General features: G+C 39.8%; 1 protein-coding gene across 2 annotated transcripts in view; it reads right to left on the bottom strand.

Moving 5' to 3' along the window:
* The window catches only part of LOC114246280 (uncharacterized), a 58,969-nt gene that overhangs the window by 25,939 nt on the left and 11,643 nt on the right, over positions 1–21,387 (bottom strand). The gene's annotated exons all lie outside the window — the stretch shown is intronic.

Below are 21,387 nucleotides of genomic sequence, written 5' to 3'. Positions count from 1 at the left end.
TTACGACAAATACTATTAAAATCAAATGTTTGGCATTATGATTGGCTGAAGCCAGAGACTTGTTAAATGGTCTGCCCTTGGACCAAATTACCAAAAGTCACGACTTCACGGAAGCAACTAGGATAGCACTTACATTATTGATATAAAGTCTTCGCCTGAAGCGAAACTCGCTGCGAGAAAGTGATTCAATTTGAATAATGTATTTAACAAACATAATAATCCTCAATTATTGTAATTTGTTTAAAGATTTTAATTATTATGTAATTCATTTATTTATTGGATTGTAATGAGAGCTTGCAAGGGTTGGTGATAGCTTCTTTTAATCTGCCGTGAAGTAATTTCACGTTTCGGTTAGTTTACTGTTATACTTATTATTTAACTCACGTCCTAAGGTCATTTCTAGGCTCGCGCCAGAACTCGGTTTTCCAAATAGAGCAACGAAAAAAGCACCTTAAACACGAGGTTTAAGTCTTAATTTGTATTGTAATAATGTACTTTTTCGGAGGTGGGTCGTATAGCAGATGGCTACATTACCCATGCAGACTCACGTTATCCCCGTACTATTAGCTATAAGAAAGTTTCCATCATTCCGGTGCGGTAGCAATTTTTCATTGTTTTTTAGTAAAAATTTCGATAGGTCTCGCAATGTTTCGCAAAACATGATTTTCTTACCTAACTTTAGCCGTGGTAAGGCCAAGCGGCTATCTCGCGGTTGATTTAATACCATTAACCCGTCATGCATTATTTTTTAAGAACCTAAATATGATTACGAATAGTAACATTATTTTCGGTATAACTTTCAGATAATCCAATATTCAAGTAAACTGTAATTAAATTAATTCGTTAATTTTCTAGAATCGTAACAAATTTGATCCCTAAGTACATATAAGCCAATTACAATTTTGTGAAATTCTCTTGAAAATCTTAATCGGTTTTCAAATTACACGTTGTCCAATATCATATTATAAGTCATTTTGTATATCTCGATTTTACGGCCTCCAAACTTCACGATACTTAACCGAAATAATGCAAGATGTCTGAATCTGAATTTGAAGAAAAAACAAATTGTATTTTCAATAATAAAAGTGATGTCAACTAGTTATCTTTTGTTTGTCATCAATGTTACAGTAAGTAATAAGCATTAATTACATCAGAGACCATTCGATTCTAAGTTCAAATCAACTTAGTTTTGCTGTTGAAATTCGATCTGTATTCCTTCGTAGTAGTCTTGAGTGTCGGTTTTGTTTCGTCTGTACTTCGAGACTTCGAGGACTCACCATAAAGCCAGTTTTGTTATTAAATTAGTACCTCTGTTTGTAATCGAACTCCCTCAAGATTCTTGAATTCCCTCAAGATTCTTGAATTCCCTTAAGATTCGTGAATTCTCCGCTTTTGGCTAATTTTTTTGTTGCAAAACGTAACTTTGTCGTAATACGTGATTGATTCATTATAGAAATTTTACTATTCAATACGAGTTCACACAGTTCCATACATTTTTTAGACTATGAAATTTATATGTATTAGTCTTTTATTTGAAGGGGATTTTTTAATAATTAGTAAATCTTAGTTATTTCTATTTTTTTCCATAGACAGGTGGCTCACTGGCTCATGGCCCACCTGTTTTTCATTGGACCCTGGAGTCCATAGACATCACAACAAATACCACCACTCACCTTAAGACATGAGACCGAAGTCTCAATTGTATAGTATGACGGCCTTTATTAATTATTTTTTTAAGATGGAAGGATTACTGCTGACCCGTAGGGCTTCCCAATTTCACCAGGACTGGTGGGCGTTTACGGTCTCAGCCAGGGGGTATTGAGTAGGGTACCTTCCCATGGTAGCTCACAATACGCCCGACTGCCACTAAAAATCTACATCATATGAATTATTCAACCTACATTCTTGATAACAGCCGCATCAATCACGCCAATCAATTTCCAATTCTTCACTGTTACAAGGATAGAAGTCAATCAATCTATCCGTTCCCTAGCGAACGATAGTTTTTCATTTCATCACGTGAAGCGTGAATAAAAAAAATCATACTAAAGAACGACCAGGTTAAAACGCTATTGACAGGTATGCTCGTGACGAAAAAAACAAAACAAGTCGTAGCTTCACACGTTGCGAATTTTTACCAAGCGAAATTTTGACGTTTACTTTGCAGTACGTAACGGTCCCATCTATCTGAGCCGCTTCAGGCTAAAATGGAGCGGTAAAATATACGTTCAAAGCAAAATTCTTTATTCGAAAAGCACTAGCGCCTCTCCTTTGACACGTTATGCCCCTTTTGCACGTATAACTTGTCGGTAAACATTTAGATTGGTTCAGGCTAAAGTATGTAGGTCGTTTAAAAGCGTACTTTATTTCGTTTCGGCTATATTTACATGCTGCTATTTAAACAAGATTAGGTTCACGTTACACTGTAGTTTTGTTTTTTAAATGTGTAAGTCTATTTCAACTTTTTCGTGTAAGTGAAAGAAGATATTTCCTGTTTCTCTTCGATAAATCAAGTCATGAATTCTATGCCCAGTAAAAATATCTATATGCTTTATTCCAAATTATAAGACACGTGCTTACAGTTTGAACTGTTTAACAACTGTTAGTCTTTATAAACATAGTTAGTTACACATAAACCCAAATGGATGAAAATATTGCGTCTTGGGAAAATTCAATATCCACAAATCCCGATATTATATTACGTATATGGAAAAAAAGATCCAACGTATAATTCACGATTTTTCGAAAACGCGCCTTTTGTTCAATACGATAGAATGGAAAATGATTAGATAGCCCATTTGACATGTTGCTTTTGACTTTAGCGGAAGGCATAGTTGGCATAGCTGTCTTCCATGAATGACGGTAGCCACTCACCACCAAATAGGCTGTAGTCTACCTACAGTCTACCTAAAGGGCAATATAAAAAAATATTGAGGAGCTAGTCATTGCGAAATCATCGCGATGCGTGGCAACTCCGCACCCTCGTCCAAGGGGCGAGGGGGCTGCTATCCGGAAAATACAAGGGTCGTTCCGCTACACAGCTACGCTACAATACTGAAATTAGATTATTTTGTCGATTTAAACTCAAGGACAAATAATAATAGATTCCAACAAAAAAAAGGTAATTTTCAAAATTTTAAAAAGCTAGCATTTTGGTCATTAGATACATTTTCTATCATACGTCATCACATTCTATAATACGACGTAACAGTTTGTAAATACGCAAATAAGTAAAAACTCATTAAAGAGACTTTCCCTGTGATATAAAAACATACAAAAAACTGTCCAATTATGCATGAATCTATTTAAAATGTTGTCTTCTCGAGGAAATTAAATTAAGCTACATTAAATTCTGAAATATAATAAATTTAGCTGAAGCTGTTTTAACCTACATTATAGGAATTGAACTGAACAAAATTTTTGGCAAGCCCCGTACGTTACATAATTCGACTCAGCCTCGATCCCGGCGCTTGCCGAACCCCAACACCATCGTAGTATGAGATCACACCGCATTGCACCAGTTGAATCACCCTCGGTCCCCCCGTTCCCCGCCGTGGTACTTGTTGACTGGTTTGTATCTTCGCGTCTTAAACTAATATTCGAAGTTCGTTTTCGAACATTCTAGAGAATAAGTTTTCCAGTTTAACAATTATCTTGAGTAAGACGCGGCTTTATGTCTGTTAACTATTCGTTTTATTTTCTTAGATTTTCCCGAGTAAAATTAAGAGACAAGTTAATGATTTAAGCTCGTACCGTTCCCGGGGGAAAACAATACTTTCCGCTATCGACGTCACAAAAACTATGAAGTATTGGAAGCATTGGGTTATAAAATATTTAATGTATAATACTGGAGTGTAATAAAAACAAATCAATATAATTTTAAAATTTGTGTAGCTACTGGAGTAGCCTATTTTGGTTCGAAAATTAAGGACAGTCGTTACGTAATCCATTTGAAAGTTCAACCGCATATTCCAAGCTTAGTGACAGTATGCACGTTTGTGATATCTATAACATAGGTTCCTGTAACCACCTAACACTAGATGCCCATCAAAGCAACAAGCAATTAAATTCTATGATATGAAATTATATGTATTTTAAAATACCACGTTTATTAATAACAAGCTGTACCCGTCCGCTTCGCTCACCATTTAAAATTAAAATTATTATTTCTCACCCCCACAAAGATTCTCATCATTAATGCCCCCGCAACTGGTGTACGGAGTCCAACACTCTTATTAATATTAGCCTATCCATTAAGTACATGTATTTTCTACATGGATACCAAGTTTCAAGTCAATCGGATGCACGGTTCAGTAGTTATAACGGAACACCCGTAAAAACCACTGTAGATTTATATATTAGTATAGAGTATAGATATTTAGAAAGTAAAAATTATCTCCTGGCGTTAAAAATACACGATGAAAAATGAACTTCTGTTTTTCGTTACAAAAATCGGTTAAGCGCAAAAAGAAAAAAAAATGCAGAAGCGGGCGTAATAAATGTTGGAACTGCGATACACAAACCGGTCTATCCGCAAATGAAAAATCAAAAGGAAAAAACTTAAAAAGCAGTTTGTAACTCTCTTTTTATTCAGAATGGAAAGTTTTCTGATTCCAATAGTAAATTGGGTCATTAACATTTTTTTTTAATTATATTCTTTTTGAATATAAGTTTATCTCACGAATGTATGTCTTTATCTATACATTGATTGCCATCTATGCATTGTCTGTTTGCATATTTTTTGAACGAATATCTTCTCTTTACTATCAATAGCGTAATTGGCGAACCTTCTGTGATACCAGGTAACGAAGAGTCACTAACTGCTGTCTCGACTGACTGCTATAGAACATAGAGACCTCAAACAAGACCATACTAATATTAATTCGTATCTCTGTCTATTTATGTATCTATTTTAAATCAGTCTTATAGATAATATCAAATTTAAATATATACTTATAATATATCGTTATTATCTTTTTCTGATTTCCTGTCTAAGTACAAGGGAGTCGATATTATACCAATTAATACAGCAGTGTGTGGTTTATTTTTTTATTGCCTTTGTAGTCAGACGAGCATACGGCGGCCCGCCTGATGGTGAGTGGTTACTGTCGCTCATCGACATCAGCAATGCCAGGAGCAGAGCCAAGCCACTGCCTATCGTTAAGCTGCTACCTACCGTTTTTAGTTTGAATGGTAAGATTGATAGCATTGAAATGGTAAAAGGCAGCTTGACATCGATGTATGTATTATCTTATCACCAGGAGCTGACAGAATGGAAGAAAATGCTTTTTCATATATTATTGCAAATGAAATGCATATGCACAGTAAAATAAATATCATTCTTAACTACAAGCTACGCATGTGTGTAAACATGTGAAATCAATACAATGACCCCGTTTGGAGAAATTGGGTTAAAATAACTTATTTAAGTTGGTGGCAATAAATTCGCAACGGGCAGCCAGTAAGGATTGAATGATCGTTGACCAGGCATCGTTAACATTACAAATGGGCGGTCCGTGCCAATGCATCAATATTTATATTGAATTACGAAAGTAACTGCCAGTCGTTTACGTTTTACGTTTTGATGCCGAAGCCACTGAATCGACTTTGGCAAAAATATTGCCAAGAAATAGTTTGTATTCTTGGAAAAATTTAAACTGGTATTCATTTCGCTAGTATCGGACCACACGGGTCTCAAAGCGAGTGATATAAAGTGTAGTACACGCTAGATAACTTCCAGAGGGAAAGCTAATACAATATATTTCATACGCGTAAATCAAACATATTCATAAAATGATACTTAGACTCAAGTGTATAATTTGTAAAGTTAAGAAACTGCGGCAAGCGACCATTTTCGCAAATAAAACAGTAATAAATTTTATATTTTAAGAAATTAAAATTACGCTTTGGCGTCCTAAAATATTTTCGAATTTTTCATGAGCGTGTGATAAAATATTGCTGATTTTGTCAGTTTTTGATTTGCATAATGTTTTTATGATGGATTATGATATTAATGGATGGATTATGATATTAATGGAGTTGAAAATGTTTGTTTTGTATTTGTTTATTGTTATTATATTATTTCTGAAGTTTCAAATACTTTATAGTTTATGTTACAGGGAAGACCGTAGTTTTTCTTAAATAAAAGCAATGTATAGGAAATCACAATTGATTGTATTAAATACGACATTTGTAACATACCTAATTGCTTCTATCGTATGCTCAATGGACTGACCATCTCAAAATCGGAGAACTACCTTTAAAAGCTTAAGATGTTGTGAGGGAAGCGATCTCAAGACTATGCTCGTAATATAATAATGACCACTAAACACTATCATCAGTCATGATGGACGGGACTAAGAATGAAGATAGAAAAAAAATCATCTATCGGACCTTCTAGCAATTCACATAAAAGCACTATCGTCTTGAATAGGTTTTCATCTGCAAAACGCTTTCCTAAAGCAAATTCGGTGCCGTGTAATCCTGTATTATCAAGCGCCCTCTCGCAATCCGGAGATAAACATTCTGAAACTATTCTCATGTTCCGGTCAGACGCTGCAGATGTTGTTCGACTGTGTATTCTCACGAATGGCACTTTTTATTTGCGACTTTGTGTTGTATAACCAAAAATATATATTGAGAATGATGTTTAATATCTTCATAGTATGAAAAACTGCATAAAAGAATAATATTTCAGGAAATTCCAACATAGTTAGCAAAAGTCGAACTAAGCAATTTGAAAGCTTTTTAGTGCTCAAATATTTTGAACGTCCAATGACGCAGGTGTCTGATCGCGTTTTATTTCCATGAAACATGTACTTTTTTCTGCGCGTTCATGCCTTATTAAACTGAACGCACCATCAAAGTAATCATTTTGTGCCCTAAAAATATTGTCTCCATACATCTATATTTTTCGGAGTTTGCTGTAGAGTTGAGTTTGTTGAGTGTTAATGATAGAAACTATGGACATTGTATTTCGTTAATACGTATTTATGTAATTTTCTTTATCGCAGAATACAAAATAATTTAATTTAACACAAACTTAAGGTTGTCCGCCCTTAAAATGAATTATTCTCAACTTTAAAATTGCTATTGTGAAATTGTTTTCAATACCGATTTATCGGAGTCGGAGACATAATTAAAATAACCTTTACAGTTTAATCGTATGTTTTAATGGGTCTTTATTAACGAGATATAACAGTTTTCGTGATCACAGATGATAAGAAAAACCTCGAAAGTATTTTTTATTATACCAAAAAATAAGTGGAAATACTGGGAAAAAGTAGGAAAATCCATCGTTTTATTACTGATAACAACGGCTAAAGTTCAAAGCTTCCAGTTGATTTAATAAATGTTAAAAAAAATATGCAAAATGACACTCGAAATCCGAGTGCCTCCGTGAAAATGCATAGAAATTGAGTTTCGTGGGACTTGTTGATAAATTTGAAAGCACAAGCAAGATACGATATAAAATAAATGAAAAATCCTCTTCATCTAAGGAGGTTGGTTGAAGGAAATTGCATTCCGTATACAGTGACATGCTGTTCTCTTTATAAAATATGGCAAGATGTAGATGTTTTTTGTGAATATTGTTCGGCCAAAATAGTGAATGTTTTAGCCGAAAAATGAAACAATAAACTTTTAGAAACTCTAATAATATAGTGAATGCAAATAATACAGCAGCAAGGTAAACATTTATGTGCTTTTATTAGATTAGGTCTACAATATATTTTATTGTTGATTTAGAACAAAGATAAAAAATAGCGATGGAGTGGATATAAATAAAATGTATTTCAGCATATAATGACATTGCCATTCTATAAACAAATGGAGATCAATTTCTATTTTGAATAAATATGTTTTTGTCACTTGACCTAGCATGAAAATTTTGAATAATCATGTAAAAACTAAAAAAATGGTTAAGCCGTTGTCGTAATTAGCAGAAGCAAACAAAAACATTGAAAAATATATATATTTATTCAGTGTTTAAACAACAACTATAATAGTGATGAGAGTCGACTCGCTTTGATGGCCGATCTTTGATTTATTTGACTTTGATTAGAATTTTAAACGTCACAGAATCAACCGTTAGTCAATCTGAATACTTCCTGAAAATATCATCGGAATTGGTTCAGTCGTTTCAGAGTTTATAGGGAACATACATAAAACACGCATCATCTTTAATATATGTATATGTAGATTTTGAATGCCACTTCTCGCAATCACATTCTCTAATATATCAATTATGTCTTCTTCTTCTTCTTATCAGCCCATGGACGTCCACTGCTGGACATAGGCCTCCCCCAAGCCTCGCCACAAAGACCGGTCCTGCGCTGCCTGCATCCAGCGGATCCCCGCGAACCTCAATAGATCGTCGGCCCATCTTGTGGGAGGCCTACCTACGCTACGTCTTCCAGTACGCTGTCGCCACTCAAGAACTTTCTGGCTCCAACGGCCATCCGTTCTGCGAGCAATGTGTCCTGTCCACTGCCACTTCAATGTCGCAATCCTTTAATGGCAATTAAGTCACTTACTTATATGTAATTATGACTATTAAAATATTATGAAAACTTGAAATGTTATTCACACGAAATCAAAAAGATGGGTTTGTTTAATCTTATTTCTTGTGAGCAGCTTTAATTAATTTAATTAAGTGAAAGAGTCAAAACAACATAGACGCGTGGTGTTTGTTTGTGTGACTGCGATCGATAGCCAAATTCGAGTAACAAAAACAGGGCGTCACGTATACGAATAAAGTAACGCGGGGGGCGGCTTTGTCACCATCTGTTCGAGGCCATAAATTATAGAACACGCACGGAAGGTTACATGAAAACATAGCCGAGCGCTGTTTGCGATCAAACGTCGAGGTAACACGACCCACATCGAGCCTAGCTGACCTAAAACAATAAGAAATATCCAATAGTAGTTTAGAGAGAGAGGGAGAGAGCGAGAATGAGAATATGGTTTATTGTACACAAAAAATAAATAAAGCCAAACATTAAACACAAAAAAAAGTATAATTGATGGTCTTATAGCTAAAAGCGATCTCCTCCAGACAACCATCAGGTGAACAAGAATCACTTTAGGAAACAAATTACTCGCGGTTTACCTATAGATTGAAATATACATACACTCATATACACACACATATAATTATAAATATGAATAATATCTATATATTAATACGTGAAGCAAAAACTTTGTATCCCTTTTTACGAAAATTGCGCGGGCGGAGGAGTATAAAATTTTCCACACCGATGGAAGTTAAAGTTCTTAATAGAGACTATAGAGACGAAGTGCACATATCTAATATTTTTTTAAATAATGCATAAAAGATACATTAAATCGATAAAGAAAACATTACACACACTACCATGTATTTGACACACACACACGTTTGCATACTATTTATTTATTGTCAAACTTTTGTTCTTGACGTCTGTGGTCAAATTGAGAATAGATTAAATATTGTTTGTCTTTATTAATATTTTTCTATAGTGTAGTTATTGGCGTTGAAAATATAATCATAATAGTGTATAAACTTACAATTCCAATTAATTATTATAGTCGAATTTCGACTACTGCGGGACCTCTAGTAATCATAGTTTAGTGTTCTGTTTCAAATTTAACAAAGGAGCGAGAGTAATTTATTTCGGTAAACGTAAATCTGCGTTGCTTGCTGACGAACACGCGTAATTCAATCCACTGATTTATAGCTCGCCATATTTTAAGTGTCATGTAGCAAATGCAAAAAATATTACGTGAGCAAATCCATTTTTATTATATTAATCACAGTTACATCACAATCACATTAGTGGTTTTAAGGTTTGTGAACACACATGTGTACATAAAATTCAATTCACATCATTTAAAAGTGGTAAAATATACGTTTATCAATAGAAAAGACTTCTGAAATATTTTCCTCGCATTTAAGACTAGCATTTTCATATTAAAACAGGGAAAGGAGAATACATTTTTTTGTGTGCTCGTGGCCATCTGTGCTATTTATTTGACCTATATATAAAACGTTGTTGTCCTAAAATACAAAAATAATATCTTTTCGATATACAACAGTCAACAATCCATTCATGAAGGTTGTTGACGTAGACTTGTAGGCAGCGGCTTGGCTCTGCTCCTGGCATTGCTGAAGTCCATGGGCGACGGTAACCACTTACCATCTGGTGGGCCGTACGCTCGTATGCCTACAAAGGCAATAAAAAAAAAAGACTTTATCCGAGTCGCCTTAAAAAACGTTTGTATGTTTAAATAAAAATAACGTATAATAGAAGGTAAACATAAACTGAAAATAACAAGCTATTTAGAAAAGAAGCGTTTCCACTTACTGTGTTGAATATTGAAAATATAAGTGCCTGTAAAAAACTATAAAAGCGCAAAGCCTTTTTAAAACCTAAAGAACAAAGTTAAATTGAATTCAGTCTGGATAGCAAATCACTGAAAACCAATCTATTTGTATGGTGAACTTAAAAATAATAGAACTATAATTCTACTGCTTAAAATATAAACGATTTTAACTGTAACACATAAGGCCACTTCTGCTTTCAGATTACAACACATTAAAAAGAAGCTTAGGCGCTTCAAACGGGTAACGGCTTACTTGCTTATTATTATGGATATAGATCATAACACCTGCCGCTGTAAACGATGACACTTTTTAGCTTAATAATAAGCACGACGTACGTAATTCGATCGAAGCTTCCAGCAAAACGTAATCATCGGAAAGCAAAACGTCTTTCACAGTACATATTTGTTTGCTTTGATACTTTTAGTTTGAATAATCTATTAAACATCTCTCTGGCTCGGGATTAAAGATCTAATGTACGTTGCGACGTATAACCCAACTAGTTACTTGCCTTGTTACTTGCCGGTTCTAGTCGTCTCAATTCGACGCCACACGCTCTCTGTTTTCTAAGCGGGTGCGTGTATCTGTGTCTATCAGCATCATTTCCTTACGCACACCACGTTTAATATGGATGAATGAAAATGAAATTGCAAACTTGTGTGTATCGATGTAAAAAATGTCGATTTAAATTTTTGTTCATATTTCTTTCAAAAACATTCCTCTAGTACGCGGTTTTGCAAAAGCAAAATTGCAAATATTTAATGCATTCTCTAAAGCGAAGCGCTTATCTCAAAGAATATCTTTTAGAATTTCTTCGTCGTATACTCAGCTGTACTTTCCTTGAGATTTTGAAATTAATACGCTTGTACAATCCTTGACATTCTTCGACCGACCATAATTGTTCAGGGTACTCGATTGTGGAATTCATTCCCAGTGGTGATCAGAAAAGCTCCAATGTTAAGCTCTTTGAAAAGAATGTTCTGGGAGCATTATTGGATTGTTCAAAGCTGTTTATAATCCTTCTAGAATGTTTTTCAAGCTTTGTCCTTAAAGTTGTGTAGATTTATTATTATTATTTTTAAATGTAGTTATGTAAATATTTAATAATCATTATAAGAAATTGCTACTTTAATGTTTTAATAATTGTTATATATTACAACCGACGTGGAGATAAATATTTTTTTAAAAAATCAAGTTCTATATATCTATTTACATCGGTTAACTGAAATAACTGGCATAGGCTGACTAAAATAAATCGCAATTTACCTATAAGACTGATCATTAAACAATTGTGTCATGATTACAATGTATAACAATAAATAACAAAACCAAATAACAAACTTACAAAAACAACGATACGATTTGCAAAGTACATTTGTACTCGGTTATAGCTTCAATGTTCTTAAAATAACATTTTTAAATAAATACATAAAAAATTATATTATATTATTAATTAATTACATTATTTATGCAGTACATTAATAAATTAACAATTCAGCAACCACACGAAGGTGACTTTATCTGTTGAACGCTAATAGCGGTTTGTACTTTGAAATGTTTCACTTTTATTAGTGACTAGCGACCCGCCCTCGCTTCGCTTCGGAAACATTAAAACACACATGAAACAAAAAAATAAATAAATAAAAAATAAAAAAAAGTAGCCTATGTTCATCAGGGACAATGTCGGCTTCTAATGGTAAAATAATTTTTCAAATCGGTCCAGTAGTTTCGGAGCCTATTCGAAACAAACAAACAAACAAATCTTTCCTCTTTATAATATTATTATATTATATATTATTATATATTATATTATATTATCTTTATAATATTAGTATAGATATAAATGAAATTTAGTTTGATCTGTAACTTTGAAAAATTGATCTATTTTCTTGTTCTTTATCGTTATTGGACCAATGTTGGATAGAGGCGGACGGATCCAGGTCCCAACCCTGAGACATAAGCTCACAACATTTAACAGCTGTCCCAACTATCGAACCAGAAGGCTATTTTTTAACCAAGGGATTGCATACAACCCGAATTCTTTTCCACGATCATCAGATGGTTGGATAAAATCAAGGGCTCTGCCCGATTGAATGAGGGCTACTAACAACTGACCGTGCCTCTCCGCAGGCCTGACAGCTCCAAGTCCGCTGTTATGCTTTTTTTTTTTTTTTTCCTTTTTTTCTTTTTTCCCTACCTATGCTGATAGCCTTGAGAGGCTATTTCAGCTTCACCCTAACGTTAGTAGGTGAGCTCGCGGGGCTCAACCGGAGAGTTGCTAACACTGACCCTAGCAAGAGCAGTGCTTCGCAGAATCTACCACCGGATCGGAAACGCGACCCACTGAGAAGATCCGGCGAGAAACTCAGTGGGCTGTGTCTATGGGTTAGTTCGCTCGTCGAGCCCTTCGTCGCAAGCGACGGGTTCGACGAGGACGGTGACCGGTGCTTGTGGTGCCTAAAAGCACCGTTAATGGATCAGGAGGATCCGTAATGACGTGCTTTGGGCGACGTCGACGGTTTACCATTCGGTCTACTGGGTCGGGTATGTAATTTCCAGCGGCTACGATGAGAGGGTTCTCATGTCGTGCCACCTTCTCAAAATGGCGCAGCGATGCCGACTGTAGATACTTACTAAAAGAGTCGAGCTCCAGGTCGTCGTGGAGATCCACATTCCTAAGGAACCAAGGCGCTCCGACGGCTATCCTGCAGAATCGTGATTGAATAACCTGAAGGGATTTCAAGTGGGTGCGGGCTGCGTGAGCGAACACTACGCTTGCATACGTCATGACGGGGCGTATACAAGTTTTGTAGAGAGTTACCTTATTACGGAGGGACAGTTTGCTTCGACTACAAAGCATTGGATAGAGTCGTCCTAGAATAAACGCGGCGCGGTCGCGTACCGTTTTTATATGGGGACGGAATGTCATCCCTCTGTCGAGGGTGACGCCTAGATATTTGACCTTCGAGACCCACGGTATGGGCTGGCCAAAGAGAGTGATGGGACTAACGGCGGAGGTGTTTGCGCGCCTACTACGGAGTGGGATGCTCGAAGTGATGCTCGGAGGGCGACCCCTTTTGAAGAGCACCGCTGCGCTTTTCGTGGGGTTGATGTCTATTCGCCACTTCCGGAACCACTGTCCCATGGTGGCTACTGCGATCTGGAGTCGCCGATGAAGCAGCGACATCTTCCTACACGAGTAGTAGATAGCCGTGTCATCGGCGAAGAGCGCTAGATGGGTCTCCGGAGACCGGGGTATATCATTGATATACAAACTAAATAATAACGGGGAGAGCGCGGAGCCTTGCGGGACTCCGGCGGTCAGTTAACGGGGACGAGAACGAGTTCCCTCTACTCGATATCGAAACGAACGGTTCGACAAGAAGTCTCGTATGATGAGCACGAGTCTGTCTGGCACTCCCATGTTGTACAGTTTATAAATTAAACCGTTGTGCGCCTTCGCGATCTCGAAGAAGAGGGCGCCGGTCGGGATTTGTTTACGCCTATTTAGTCCTATCAGAATGTGCTCCGTGAGGCGGTGCACTTGTTGTACGCACGAGTGTTTAGAGCGGAATCCGAACTGTTCGTCTATGAGAATTTTGTTCGCGGTAACAAAATCCCAGAGGCGTTTCCTAAGGAGCCGTTCGTAAATTTTTCCTATCGTCGAGAGGAGACTAATCGGACGGTAACTAGAAGTTTCGTTTGTCGGTTTGCCCGGCTTATGTATACCGATAACGTCCGCTTCTTTCCACACCGCGGGAAAGATGCAGTGCGTCATAGCGGCATTTAAAATTGTAGCCAACATTGCTATCAGTTGGACTGGCAAGAGTTTTAGCGCGTGGTTGTGGATGCCGTCGGAGCCGGGTGCCTTCCTAGGTTGGAGGTTGTGGATCGCGTCTCTAACTTCGTCAGTGGTAATGGGGGGTAACGCGTCCGAGGGCGGCAGGGAAGCTCTGCGCTCGACCTCCCTGTCGACTAACTCGGTGTGTTCGGGGTCCGCGTGTTGAGTGCTGGTGGTGCACTGCTCTTGCAGTGCATCGGCCAGCAGCTCAGCCTTGTCATCGTCATCGAATGCCGGTGGTTGGCCTGAAGGGCGTATGAGGGGAGGCATAGTAGCGGTAGTTTCGGATTTGAGAGTCCTAGCTAGTCGCCAGTATGCTTGGTGGGAGGGCGCGAGTTGTTCTAGATAACTATGCCAAATATCGTTACGCGCGTCGCTTAAGCGGGAGTGGACTTCGCGTTGTAGACGACGCATCTGAATCCGGTTTGAATGCGTGGGAAGACGATCGTAGGCCCGGATTGCCGCGTTCCTAACTCTTAAGAGATTCCTAAGATCGGGGGACAGTCTGATGCGGTGGAAGCTGTTCTCCACATCGACTTCTTTTGAAGATCTAATGATCGCGGAAGAGATGTGATCGGTAATGATGTTTATGGATTCGACGGTGTCCTCGGGGGATGGATTCGAATCCGGGCCGCAAGGGAGGATTGGCGGAGCGGCGTCGGCTAGGCACGTGCCCAGCTTATTCCAATCCACCATGGTCCTCGTAGCAGTGACTGGGTTGTGAGGGCGACCGAGCTGCATAACGACAGGTCGGTGGTCTGAGTCGAGCTCTGACATTGCTTCGATGGAACGCAAGCGCAGAGTTACGTTCCTAAGCAATGCCAGGTCTATAGTGCTCGGACGGAGCGCGATGTTATACGGATAACATGTAGGAGTTGGGGGACCGACTATTTCAAAGGTGAGGTCGTCTATAAACGCGTCGAGACGCCTACCGTTAACGTTTGTACGATGGCAGTTCCACCTAGTGTGGTGGCAATTTAAATCGCCTGCCAGGATGACGGAGTCTCCCATGCCGAACAGCGACTCGATGTCACTGCTCAGGAGGGGCTTGTCCGGGGGGAGATAAACGGATGCGATGACGATCGGCTGGTGTCCCGTCAACGAGATACGGCACACTGACGCCTCGATATGTAAGAGCGAGGGAGTATCGAGAGGGACAACGTGCAGGGCCCGTCTATAGTAAATGGCAGTCCCGCCTTTGGAGGCGGTGAGTCTGTCATTCCTAACCATGACGTAGTTCGCGACTTTCGGGTCGCGACGCGAGGGCTTCAGACAGGTCTCCTGCACTAACAAGATATCTATAAGATTGTCGCGGAGGAATTTGAAAATTTGATCGCGTTGCCGCGCGAGTCCGTTAGCATTGTAGAATGCTAACGTAAGGGAATACGGTTTTTCTCTACCTTTTTGCGCCATTGATTACCGGTAAAGATTTTATAACGTACGCGACACGGACTCGTAAACGTCCATGTGATCGAACGCGGCCGCGAGCCGCTGTTCGGGGGTTACCGACCTACGGATAGCGTCAGCGAACGATCGCAGACGGTCGAAGTTCACCGCGGTGACGAAGTCGCGCACGAGCGCGAAGTCGTTGACGGCAGAGGGTTGCGGGGGACGGAACGCGGGCGCGGGGCGAGGTGCGAGCAGGGGCTGGGGCGCGGGGCGTGTCACGAGCGGGGGCGGGGGTGCGGTTTCCGTTCCCGCCTTCGTATACGGCAGCGGTTTTTTCCACGCCGAGACCGTGGGAACTGCAGCCGGCACGAAGGCGGGTTTCGGCACTGAAGGTGCCGAAGTCTTTGGGCCGACGGTTCGCGGAGCCGGGTGGGTTGGACGTTTTCGCGGAGCTCTAGGACATCCACGGTAGTTCGCGGGGTGCCCTTGCTTAAGGCATAGGACACAGCTTGGAGGTTCGGTCGCGGTTTCCCTAACACGCGAGCAATCTAATGTGGCGTGGTCGCCGAGGCACTTTACGCAGCGGGGGCGCGCGTGGCAATTACGAGCCGAGTGGCCGTAAAGCTGGCATCTGTAGCACTGCCCGGGAGTGCCACGTTTATGGGGGGCTTCGATGGAGACCCCGGATAGGCCGCAAACTGTCGAGAGGCATGAGATTTTCTTTTTTGCCTCCGGGGTTGGCTCCAACGCGACGAGGATCATATTATAGGGCTGCTTGCCCCGCCCACTGTGCATCCGGTGCACGCTAACTAACGGGAGGGACTGAGCGGTCAGATCCTCCTTTATGTAATCAATATCTAACTCCTTGGGGACTCCGCGTATCACTACGCGGAGCTCGCGGTCCTCCTGAAGAGCATAGGTGTGAAAACCTATGTTCTCCTTTCGGAGGTATGAAGAGAGGGCCCTATGGTCGCCCGGCGTTGCGACCTTTATCTGGATCCCATGCGCGACGTTACGCGCATGGGTGTAATTAATTTTATTGGCCTGAAGGGCCTGGGACACGCGATTCCACGCTGTCTTCTCTTGAAGTATCAGCGGGGGCGGGGCAGCTACTTTAGGAGCGGGCGCGGGCTTGGGACGCGGCGGCGGGGTTACGCGGCGAGCGGAGTCCGACTCCGGTGTCACGACTACCTGCGGGCGGGAGGCGGTCGCGGATTTAGTCTGTTTCGTCGTGGAGCTCCGGGACTCCACGGCGCGAGTACGCTTTTTGCCGCGCGTTACGGTTTGGAACCCATCCGAAGTTCCAGGCTGAGGGCTTGACGCGGATTCGAAATCCATCTCCGATTCGGTATCGGAGCCTGAACTCGAAACGATCGAGGTCGCGACGGACGAAGCGCGCGATGACGTAAACGACGCGGGCGTGGGGGTGGGGGTAGCGTTAGGCGCTATGTGAGCCGCATCGTCGGAACGTGCGCTCGAATGTATTACGGCGGCGGGGGGCGCGGCGCGTGCCTCCGAGGCACGTTTGAAGTACGCGGCGACGGACGCGGGGGGGGAGGGATTGCCACGGGCGGCCCTAAACTCTAGGTACTCGGCCCTAATTGACGGGTACCTATCCCGGAGGAACCCGACAATATCACTAGCACTATCTTCTTCCATTCTTCGGTCTTCTTGCCCGGGGGGGGCGGCCCCGGGACTTTTGTTGAACTCGCCGAAAGGCGAGGCCCCGGATAGGATTTGTAACCCCCCTGTGCTGCAGGACAGCAAGGAGCAGGGGGGGGGAATGCCTATGCCGTGAAAACGGCAATCGGCGGGGAAAAGGAAAGGAACCCGCTCGGGCTGTATAGTGCTACAGCAGGCAGAATCGCGAGCGGGGGTCTAGTCTTGAAAAAGACTGTTGTTTTGGGAAGGGTTAGGAAATCGCTAGCCTGTGAGTGCCACAGGAAGCCTGATCGTAGCGATTGGTTTTGTCTTGAAAAAGACAGTTGGTAAAGGGTGGGTTCGCGGTTACAACACTTTAGCGCACAAAAATGGACTTCGATACGCAGATCGCAAGCGACCAACGGATCGGAGCGTCCGCACTACCGAATTGTAAGCACGATGTATTCACGTTCACTACACAGTCGAGCACAACTGTGAGTTCAGAGACGCAGCTCGCAAGCGGGCCACGGATCGGAAAGCACGTCCGCGCACGACCGAGTCGTGAGCGAGAATCGCTGTTATGCTAGTGCTTCTACCATCGATCAGGAATCACGACCCTCTGAGCCGACTAGAAATTAAGCGACTCTTATGAGCTCTATGACTCTATAACTCTTATGACTCTATGACTCAATGACTCAATGACTCAATGGTTCAATGACTCTATGACTCTATGATTCTTATGAGCTATAAAACATAAAAATACAATATAAACACATAAATGTGACGTGGAACTCTTGGGTCAGCTTGGTTGGAACAAGTGTCTAACAGCACCACGAGTTTATTAGGTGAATCCATCAAGATTTATCTTGATTCGAAACTGAAATAATTGTTTAGGTCCATATTCCTCGGTAGTAGATTCTGCGAAGCACTGCTCTTGCTAGGGTTAGTGTTAGCAACGTCGTCAGGTTTGAACCCCGTGAGCTCACCTACTTGTTAGGTTACGCTGACATAGCCTCTCAAGGCTACCTATCAGCTTAGGTAGAAAAAAAAAAAGACTTACCACGGTACTCCAACGGCTATTTTAAAAGAGCGGGCCTAAAAGGTTTGATTATAAGATCATTTTTAATGAGGCAACAGCAGCTTTGTGTATTGTCACATTATTTTGAATGGACAATTTACTTCGTTTGCATATTGTTGAATAGAGCCAATTGAGGATTAACGTGGTGCGATCACGGACAGATATTTCGTGAGGAAAAAAGGTGGTGGAGAGAAAAAAACTGTCGGAGGATGAGCATTCTCCCTCCTCCTCGAATGTGGTGTAAAGTTTCTTCACGAGAACGGACTTGTTCCTATTGGAGTATAAAAAACTACTCTGTCATCAGCAAAGGGGTTAACTGAACTAGTGGTGACCAGGGGAAACCGAAACCATCCCAAGTTAACTCCCCAATACACATTAGCAGCAGTAGGTATTAAGACAAATTCATAAACTTTTGTTTTCATTTTAATTCGCAAATTTATTCCTTAATTATGAAATTCGATGAAAAAAACGAATTAGGTACTTATTTCTTTTGAAAATCTGTTACCAAAATATTATTGGATGACTGAAATAGGACGACCCATCAGAGATTTGAAGCCTAAATGTAACGAAGTACTTTTTCATCTTCTATTATAATAATATGTAGTAGCCGTATACAACTTGAGACTATCGAAAAAGTAGGTTGTGTATTTGGAATACTGATTGATCAATTAGACTTTTTGCCGCCTAAAATAATTTAATCAAATCAATGTGAACAACCATATATTCTTAAGTTTTATACATATTATGTGTGGATGCGTGAAGAACCACCCACTGTTATTTGTTTAATTAAAGGAAATTATCAGCAAAAATCCCGCATAATCGAAACACCTCCCGAATTAATTTATCACATCAATCGAACACGCCTATCAAAATTCATATCGCGTGTTTAGAGTAAGACCGTAATAATTTTAATTAATAGTATCTACACAGAATACGCAAGCGAATGAGTAGGTATATTACGTAATTTTCGAACTGAAGGTTCAGTACGTTATGTCATCGTGTACAGAGGAGAATTGAACAGACATGCGTGGCCAATGACCCGAGCGTCCCCTATTTAATTTGGCAAATGATCGTTGATTACAATCCGTCACCTGCGACAGTTTGGTTGTACCGAATTGTGTTTAAGAGCCGTATCTGTTCATTTGAAAATGTATCACTGGCGACGTAGCTTTTTTGTGTTAGCTAATAATATTTACAGCGCGAGTATTCAAGGAAAACGCGTTAAACTGTCACAATGAATTCGAAACTTTTATTCATTGGAAAAAAAACTGGCACGAAAAGTTTCCTAGTAGTAAGTTTGAACTGCAATAGTTTTGTTTCCAACCAAGGAATGCCTGACTAAAACCACTAAGATACGAGTGCTTGAGGTTCGGACAAAGTTTCGGATACATTTTGTTACGAAATGGTTTCTTTGCGAACAAAGGGAAAACAATCTGAAGACAAATGAAGAATGTATTCAGCAGATATTTCGAATGAGAATTAAAGAAGTCTCGCGCTCTCTTAGAATCGATTCAGAAGTCGATAGCTACGATGCAGGTGCGCTGTCGACAAACTTTAAATTAAAAATCTAATTTTCATGTCGAGAACTCGTACTGAAAAAAAATGGTTCGCTTGAAAAGAAAATAGCCTTTACCTTTAAAACAATATAGAGAAATGCTTGAATGGAATAAATTTTCACTAAATGCTGATTTTACTTTGAAGTCAAACTGTGGAAGCAAGATTTCATCCGAGATCTTTTTCCATTTAAAATATTCTTCCTCTAACACAGGTAACAAGCACGAAACAAAGTAAATTAACAAGAAAGCAACGGATTAACACTTTGTCTCTGAGATTTATAAACTCCCTAAGTAATTGGCTGTTAAGTAATTGTTTTCAAAAGACTCGCACTTAACGCTCTGCTAAAATAATGTTAGCTTTTTACTTTGAATTAAATATTCAACGTACTAATTATTTAAACGTTGCGAATATGAAGTCTAGTACCATTATCTTTAACAACATTAAGCAACGAACACTGAAAATTGTTAGAAGTTGAACGAGCAAGACAAGAGCTTCGCCCAGTAGTCCAACAGTAGAGCCCGTATTTAAATTCTACCAACAGCCCAATTTAATTTCACTGAGGCTTTGTAAGCGTGGCATGGTCGGCGATGTCGAAGTTTGTACAAGCAATTATAGCCTTTACACGCAGACTACGGCGGGCTATTATGGCGCATCTTGCAACAACACAGGATAGGACAGCTGGCGTGCTGCGGTGAAAGTATGTTTTAGGATTTAACAATTTCGGAACGAGTTTCGCGGTGAGTGGCGGACGCGGAGCTCCTCGCGCGACGTCCTTTTGGATAAGAACCATTACGTAGTCTGTAACCAGTCGGTCGGTATGCATGAAACAAAGTGAAACTTTCAATTGCCGTATCGTTGTGTACTGTTATATTGAAATTTTGAGGAACGAAAACCGACATTAATTCGTTTTAACTTGTCTCGTTGACCAATTTTAGTTTGGTGAATAAATTTAGTGGGTGCTTACGTTTTGTGGAAGCAATTAAAATTTATGGCATTGTATATAATTATTTTGAGTTCTATTCGTTTTTAGACTTAAGTTTCGTTTTTCAGAGTGTAAAGTTTATAAGTCTGAACGGCTCAATGGCCATTTAGTATATTTGTTTTAAATTTTCATAATGAAGTTGCTTTTAATTTTTATACATATGTCGACATATACGTATTTTTCGACGTTTGCTTCCAATAAAATTTTTTTCGATGCAGGAACCCTCAATTCGGTTTGTAAATAATTTAGAACCTACCTCTATTGATTTAGAGTTGGATTTTATTTGTATAATAATAATCTTAAATAATTACTACTTCTTAAAAATTTCATAATTATCAAAAAAATATGTTGAAGCTTAAAGACTTTTGATATTTCATCGAATCATTATTTTCTATAAAGAACAGATCACGGAATAGATAGTTCTTGGAAGTATCTCAAGGATACAAGCGAGATTTTTGATACCATTTAACCACTCTGTACTGCTACAGGTATTTGATTTCTCGACCTGTGGATAGGTTTACAAGCTCCCCACGAAACGG

The sequence above is a fragment of the Bombyx mandarina genome, chromosome 01, assembly GCF_030267445.1.
Source record: "Bombyx mandarina strain Sakado chromosome 01, ASM3026744v2".
In the NCBI taxonomy this organism is placed as follows: Eukaryota; Metazoa; Arthropoda; class Insecta; order Lepidoptera; family Bombycidae; genus Bombyx; species Bombyx mandarina.
This window is presented reverse-complemented; position numbering and strand designations above follow the sequence as displayed.